This window comes from Lissotriton helveticus, chromosome 7, assembly GCF_964261635.1.
Source record: "Lissotriton helveticus chromosome 7, aLisHel1.1, whole genome shotgun sequence".
In the NCBI taxonomy this organism is placed as follows: domain Eukaryota; kingdom Metazoa; phylum Chordata; class Amphibia; order Caudata; family Salamandridae; genus Lissotriton; species Lissotriton helveticus.
In genome coordinates this window covers 775,989,080-775,997,320 of record NC_136068.1, presented here as the reverse complement: position 1 = coordinate 775,997,320, position 8,241 = coordinate 775,989,080, and the positions used below count along the sequence as shown (strand labels likewise).

Genomic DNA, 8,241 nt, shown 5'->3' with positions numbered 1-8,241 from the left:
GCCTGCCCTGGCTTGTTGGTGGCATCTGTACAGCACAAAGAAAGTTGCAATCGGTTTCAGTGGTACACAAGTGCAGCGTGTGATGTAGCAAGGGTTACATGGTCTTCTGTCTAAGGTACAGTGATGAATTGGGGTCCAAAATCGGCCGTGGTAATGTACCAGAAATGGCCTTCTGCAGATTGAAGCTTGTGGGAAAATACTGGGGTGGGGGCCTTTAACATGGACATGAATGATTAACTTCAGTGAGATGAAAAAAATGAAATGTTGTTTGCACACTTCGTGCATTGGCTTGTGCACACTTGTGAAGCACACATGAATATAAGTTAAGGTATTGTCAAGCTTCCTGCTCGTGCTGAACCTGCATACATCACAGGGACGGTAGATCGACAGACACGTCCCTGGAGCCTCCCTCTTTCCTCCCGCTCTCTAAAAATTTTTCTCTCATCGTTCATAAAAGGAAGGTAACAGAGGCCTACTGCGTTGATCTTCACTGGGCTACTGGGGCAATCTGACAGAGAGTGTCATAATCAATTTCTCTGCTATATGAAAAAGCCGCACACAGGGGCATATTATCAAGGAAGTAGCGGAGAGAGGCGTTAGCCTTCTTGGCTTAATGCCTCTCTCCGCCACTTCAGAAACGCAAGGCTGCACCATATTAACAAGCATATGATGCAGCCTTGCTTTTCTCCCTGGGATGGCGCTAAGTTTTACAACTTAGCGCCAACGCTAGAGGGTGTCTGCGAGCAGGGAGGTTTGTTTATGTACAGCAAGGTGTCCCTTCCTGTCCATAAACAAATCTAAAATGTCAGTTTGTAAGGTACGTGTGTGCTGCTTCATGCAACAGCTTTTTGAAAAAAGGTTTGTTTATGTACAGGAAGGGACACCTTCCTGTACCTAAACAAACCATGGCATTTAGCTTTTTCCATTTGTGCTGCACAAGGCAGCACACATGGCATAGGCAAAACTGAGGAGAAATAAAGCATTTCTCCTCGTTTCGCCAAATTAAGACCAGGGTTTTCCTGGACTTCATTTTGGTGCTGCCTCCTATTAACGCTGCCCTTATTAAAAGGGGGCAGTGTTAAAATCAATGGGTGTTGTGGTGGAATTCCCACACAACACCCATTGCATGCCCCTTTCATTCTAAATACAGCGTGAAAGGGGCCCTTATTAATAAGGCAGCGTAAGTTGTATTTATTTATTTAAGGTCTATTTATCGAACTGGGTGTAGGATCCTATTATGTGTGGTTTTCACCATTTTACGGTTTGAAGTGTTGCACAAATAATTTATTGCCTCTAAGTTAGGCCTGCCTGCTCTGTGTTGAGCTATCAGGGGTTTGAGCACATGTTAATTTGGGATTTGCTTGTGGCTTAACCTGATAAGAATTGTGGTTGCTACTTGACCAGGGCTCACACCCCAGTCAACCAAGATACCTGTTTAGGCCCTGATTTGGCAGACGGCATCCTTCTTCACAGATTAGACCTTGTCAAAGAGGATATTCAGCTGTCAGGTGACAGTGTGAGTTCATGCAAATATGGCTTCATAGGCTTTAGGTAACTTTCCACAAGCACCTTTTCCAAAATATATATTACAACTCTGATTTACCCGGTTAAATGGCCTTGTGATATTTTAAAAAGTCCTTGAATTGTATTTGGTGTGCTTTCCTAGCCATGAAAATCTTAATTAAATTTGATATAGTATCCCAATGCTTTGTCAGGCAAGAGCTAATCATGCGACAGTCAAAATAGCTTTTGGGTCCTTTTCACTCTAAGGACATGTTTAACATTTACATGTCCTACTTTTAAATATCATGCACCATGCCTTATGGGCAGTAAGGCCCAATAGGCAGGTTTAGGCCTGTCAAAAGGGATTATTTTGGCAGGATAAATTTGCAGTTAGAAAAATTCATAGCTGGGCTAGAAGGGTAGGCCTGCAGTCAAGGATCTACTGTCACATTAGTGAGTGGCACCAGGGGTGCTGCAGTCCATTTGCGGCATTCAGCTTACAGGCCCATGGCACCCTCAGTACCATATACTTAGCCAATTACAATATAGTTTAGAGCCAGACCATACCCACTAGGTTTTGGTTAGCAGAGTCCCAGTGCACAGGAAAAAACATCAATAAAATTCAGCAAAAAGTGGACATAGAGACACAAAAAAGGGCATCGTCCCACATTAACATTTTCAGATGTGCAAGTTGTTACATTTTCTTGAAAAGACAGACAGGGAATATTTTTGGTACAGTGAGTGATGTCAAATTAGCAGTTCAATACAGGAAATATGGTAAATTGTTCAATAAAGTAAAACTTAGTTTGGAAGATAATTATTTTGTTGTCTTTGTTTTTTTCTGATTATTTTTGTTAGCCTACACTTGAATTCATACAGTCAGACACTCTTCAAATGAGGACTGCTGTTTTTACTCTTTATTTCAATTCCTCTGCCCATTGCATCACCAGTTGACATATTGTCAAAGTCAAGATGTTGTAGGGTGAATGCCAGGGTGTGGATTAATCCCACTATAACAGGATAAACAGGTTAGTGACAATACAAATACCCTGTTGACTTCAAATGTATTGCTGAGCTTTCTCAGTGGATTTTAGCAGTTTTTCTACATATGCTTTCTAACAGTGGTGACGCGTGTGTGATGACACCTTGACATTGACATTCTGCACATAATTCCCAATTTCAATGGGGATTAACACTCATTTTTGTCACCTGCTCTAAGCAGGTAGTAAGTGTGAGTGGTACGGGGACAGTGATGTGGAGGGTGGCTGAAGAAAGGGCCTGGCAAGGGAGAGTATTACCATAGAAGAGGTTTGGGCAGGAGGCAAAGTAACTTTTGTCGACCATAAAACTGGGCTGACCAGTAAACTCAGGTCAGACAATCCAGCACCCCGAAATCAGAGTAAGGGAACACAAGGGCACTTATAATTGAGTAGAGCTGTACTCCACCTGGGAATAATCAGCTCCACTCACCCTGTAAACATGACCTAAATGTTGCAAATGCACTTAAATTGTGCAGTTTTGCACATGTGGTAACAGCTTTAGCATTTTAGATGCAAAACACTTAGGGCCCGATTAACAAAGGTAAAGTTAGATCAAAACTCTAACTTAGACCATAAGTCTAACTTTACTACTTTTCGGTATTCACAATGGTAAGTTACAACTAGTAACTTTACTAGCAGTAATTTTACTAGTAGTAAGTTTACTAGTAGTGAAGTTACTAGAAGTAACTTACCTTTGGGAATACCAAAAAGTATTAAACGTAGCTTGAAGTTGTAAACTTAGACTTAAGTCTAAGTTTTCTACTTTTTGGTATTCACAAAGGTAAGTTAATACTAGTAACTTTACCACTAGTAATTTTACAAGTAGTAGCTTTACTATTAATAACTTTACAATTAGTAACTTTATTAGTAGTAAAGGTAATAGTAGCAACTTACCTTTGACTCTCCCGAAAAGCAGTGAAGTTCAACTTTTGGTTTAAGTTAGACTTTTGGTCTAATTTTACCTTTGTGAACCACACCTTCAAATTTACCACAGTAAATAAACATGGTAGCAACATTAACTTTGCAAACAGGTGTTTGACTCCACACTGTGATTGAATGGGTACATAGATTTAACTTGCATTGAACTAAATTCCTCCTCACCTGTTATTAATCACTAATACTAGTCAGGATAGTGTTACTTGATTTTGGCAAAATATGTTTTTGATAATGTATGATCACCTTTTGTTATCTAAACTTTAAGGGGCTCATTACGATGATGGACGGACTTCAATCCATCTGCCATCGTATAATATGTGGGACTGCCCGCCTACAAGATGGCAGTCCCACAGGGCAAATTACGATGGGACCGCCACCATGGCGGTCACATTGTCCATGTTTTGTATTGCAGTGGGTGGTGTGCTCTGCAGCATCCACTGCAAGACAAAACACACACCCCACACATATCCTTGCACTACATGGCAGGCACCTTGTGGTGCCTACCACATGGTGTAGTGATATGTAGGGGGGACCATAAGTGCCCCTCAGTGCCTATGTCCCTGGTCCAGGGGGTTGGGGGGCCTGCTATGGGCTCCCAAATCCATTTCCGCCTGCCGTTTTGCAGCAGGTTGACTGCCGCACAACGACTGACAGAAAGGGATATTGTAATCCTTACGGCTGTGCCTGATAGGCACCACCACCATTCTGGGACTAGAGCGAGGTCCAAAAGGCGGTCGGATACAGACAGCTTGTTGGGAACATGGAGGTTGGAGTTTCTGACCGCCACCCGTCCAGAAGCCATTATAATATGGCGGACGGAGATCCCTGTTCCGATGGCGGGGAGACCACCACCAACAGCCTGTCATGGCTGTCTCCATGTTATCGTAATCATGTTTTAAGTTCTTTCTCTTTCCTGATTTGAATTACACTATGTTGTGCTTTGTAGCCCAGTCAACTCTTGCAAGGTCAAGGCCTTGAATTCATTTAAACTATCAAATGGGACCGGCCGGCTCTTGCATACAGCGTCGCCGCTGAGTGCCCTGTTTACCTCCGCCGGCTGCCCCTGCTCCCTACGAGCTTCACCGTTCCGAGCACGCCTCACTGATGGATTTCACATAGGCCACCCGGAATGGCTTCGACCCCCACCCCGGTGGGTCTGTGCTGCTGTCGCCGCCGGAGCCTGGTGCCCCATGCCCCCGCCGCCCCGACCCTCCGCTGCCGGCGGACATGGCCTCGGCCTCCAGCTTCCACCACTTCCGGCTGAATCACTTCCACCTGGGGCTGGAGCTGCAGCCCAAGACCCGGGAGCTGGCCGGGGTGCTGGTGTTGGAGCTGAGCGCCCTGCAGGCCTCGCCGGGCACCCTGGTGCTGGACACCCACCCGGCCCTCAGTGTCAGGCGGTCCACTGCAGGACGGGGTCCGCCCGGGAGCAGCCCCTGCCCTGCTTTCCCCGCTCCCCCCTGCGGGCTCAGGGGGGATCTGCCCCAACCATGGGAGCCACCCTTCTGCCCAACCCTTCTGCACTTTCTGGTGATCGCTGCCGCTCACCTGCCGCCACCAATAGTAATTGCTCTTACCTGCATCATCCATGAAAAAATGCACCTCACCTGCTCCCCCAGCAGCAATTGCTCCTCTTCTAGCACCTCTTTCCCCTCATCTACCCCTTCCAGCAGCTGTGGGCTCTCCTCTGAAAATTACAGCTCATCTCGTATCAAGTATTGCCCCACATCTGCTCCATCCAATGCCACTTGCCACTCATCTGACTCCTCCATCAACTCTTGCCCCACATCTGCTCCATCCAATGCCACTTGCCACTCATCTGACTCCTCCATCAACTCTTGCCCCACATCTTCCATTGTTTGCCCTTCACCTGGTCCTTCTTGCCCATCGCCTGCCCCATTCAGTGCCACCTCTTTCTCATCTGACCCTCTGCCAGTTTGTCCCCTTTCTGGCACTTCCATGCCTTCTGATTTTTACGCTCCTTCCTCACTTCTCTCCCCTGATTCCACCTCACTTTCATTCCCCTTCACCGCTTCTACCCCACTCTCTGTCCCATTCGTAGACTGCAGCCCCCCATCTCCCGCTGCGTCTGACCCTACTTTGGACAATTTCAGTGCCATATCATCTGGCAACCCCTACTACCCTGTAGCTAACAGCACCCCTCCTTCTGCCTCGGACTGGCTGGGTGAGCCCATAGATGCCTCCTTGCACTCCACCTCTTCGTGTCCTCTACCTTTCAGAGTGGATGCCTTTACCGATTACGGCTCAGCGCTCATCATCTCAGTACCAGCCGTCTTGCAGCCACACAAACCTTTCCAGGTCATCATCCAATACACTGCCTGTGATGGTCCTGCTGTGAGTATTGGGTCTAATTCTTGGGTAACCTAGCTTAGTCAGTTAACATAAGCTGATGCCCGGTGGAGCTACCCGATAGCTAAAGAGGATATGGGCTGTGGCTTCCTCCTCGGCCGTCACCTACCCAGCCGGACTTTGGGCAGACTCTCCTTCGTCTCTCCATCCTTTCTACCTCCTACCCCTTTACCCCACCCCCTTACCCTTCTAAACTCCATTTATTTCGTCTTCTACTCTCTTGAAATGTTTTTTTAGTAATTGATGTAACGTGTAAATGATGTAATTTTGTAATTCCTGTGGAACCTAATGTAAAGCGCTCTGATACCTCCGGGTCTAGCCAGCGCTATATAAAACTCTCAAAATATTTTTTTTTTTAAATGGTGAGTCAAAGCACATTTGAGTTTCACATCGATATCCCCATATGTTGTAGCATAGGCTGCCAAATTCTAAGTCCCAGTTGTTTCTTCCCCATTGATTTTGTGCAATATAAACTATATTCCAGGTTAAAAACATTAAAGAACTTTGCACGCCAGATTTCGAATGTTGGTGCCTCTGATTGAAGCCACATAGAAGCAACACAAAGTCTAGCAACAGCAGTAGCCATAAATAAAAGTTAACGAAACTGGTAGTGGCTCTGGATAAAACCAGAATCAGAGCCTTCCCATACACCTAAAAGCATAATCTCTTTAGTAATACACACATTAACCCCTGTGATCTGTGACAAAAATTCTGAGATATGCCTAATAATCAGTTTTAAAGCTAGACAATCAAAAAATATATGCACTATGTCGGCTTTCTCTACCGAGCATCTAAAACACTTCCCGTCATGACGCCCCCCCACTTCATCATTTTCACAGTAGTATAATAAAGATTAAACAACGTTTTATAATGTTGGGTGCGTAGATTTGCAGTTAGCATGACTTTGATAGCCATATCTATTGATAATTGAACATAAAGACCACTCTTCCCAAAACGTTTACCCCACTTTATATCCTGCACACAATATCATCCCGTTGGGGCTCCAACAATATGCCATACATTACGCCAATCTTAGCTCTTTTAATCAGCGCCTCTATCAAATCGTTAGGTATTATAGAAGTGCGTTAGCAATTTTTAACAAGATGGTCACGAATCTGAAATTATTTAAAGAAGTCATTTTTGGACAACTTATATTTTCCAACAAGATCAGTGAAAGAAGCCAAGACTCCTTCGCTATATAAGTCCCCTAGATGTTGCAATTGCAATTTTAAATCTTGTCCTTTTAAAATAACTTGGTTCATAAAATTTCAATAATGCCTTGTTCGCCTGTTTCCCCATCAACATTTGATATACATTCGGAGCTTCAAATGGACTAATCTCAATCTTAGTCACCAAGTACTGCATACTTTGCAAGAGACAAATTAAATAATAAAACGTAAAGTTCGGGACACCCCACCCCCCACGTTCCAGTGGTAATGACATAAACTTTGAAGCACGGCTTACTTGCTTCTGACCCCATATAAATCTGTCTGCAAGAGACTGCAGCTGCATTAATTGACGTCGAGTCAACTCAAGTGGTACTGTCCTGAAATAATACATGACCCTAGGAAGAATGCACATTTTTAAAACATTACAACGCCCAACCATTGATAAATGGAGACATTCGACTTTTCCAAACATCTTCTAGCCGAAGACAATATATCCATCCAATTGACTTCAACAATCTCTTGAAGTGACAGCCGAATCTTTATACCCAGGTACCTAGCTTCTGGCATAACTCGAGCATCACCGGGGCAAAATCCCTCGGTACAGACAACCTGGGTCTTAGAAATATTCAGCTTGTACCCAGCGTCTGCCCCAAACATTTGAGTCAGGTTTTCTATTTCCAACAGTGCTTGCTCAGGATCAGGTGTTATCACCGCAATATCATCCGCATAAGCAAGAACACGGGTTTGGCACTCCCCAACAACCATTAACTGTATATTATTAGTTGTTTCCAACAATTGTATCAACGGGTTAATATAAAGCACAAATAATAGAGGCGAACAAGGACACCCTTGTCGAGTCCCCCTGGTAATATGTACCAGTGGTGATTCCTGCCCCATTACGCAAATTCTAGCCTGTGGTTGTTTATACATAGTTTGTAATGCTTGCAAAAAATTGGGTCCGAAACCCATTTTACACATTGTAGCCCAAAGAAATGACCATGACACCCGGTCAAATGCTTTTTCAGCATCTAAAAAGACTAAGCCAATATGTTGTTGCTGCGCAGTAGCATAGTCAAGCAATGCAATCACCCTATGTATATGACGCTCAAACCCAGTGGCAGTGGGCTCGCGGACGCTGGCTATGCTTGGGCTTGCTTTGCATCTTTTAATTGAATCTTTTTAAAAAATCACTTTTGTGCGCTGTTTCTGTCCCTTACCTTCCG

The 8,241-nt window shown here is 44.6% G+C and overlaps 1 pseudogene; it reads left to right on the top strand.

Moving 5' to 3' along the window:
* Positions 1-4,608: 4,608 nt before the first annotated feature.
* On the top strand, positions 4,609-5,867 carry LOC144769272 (uncharacterized; annotated as a pseudogene).
* Positions 5,868-8,241: the final 2,374 nt, after the last annotated feature.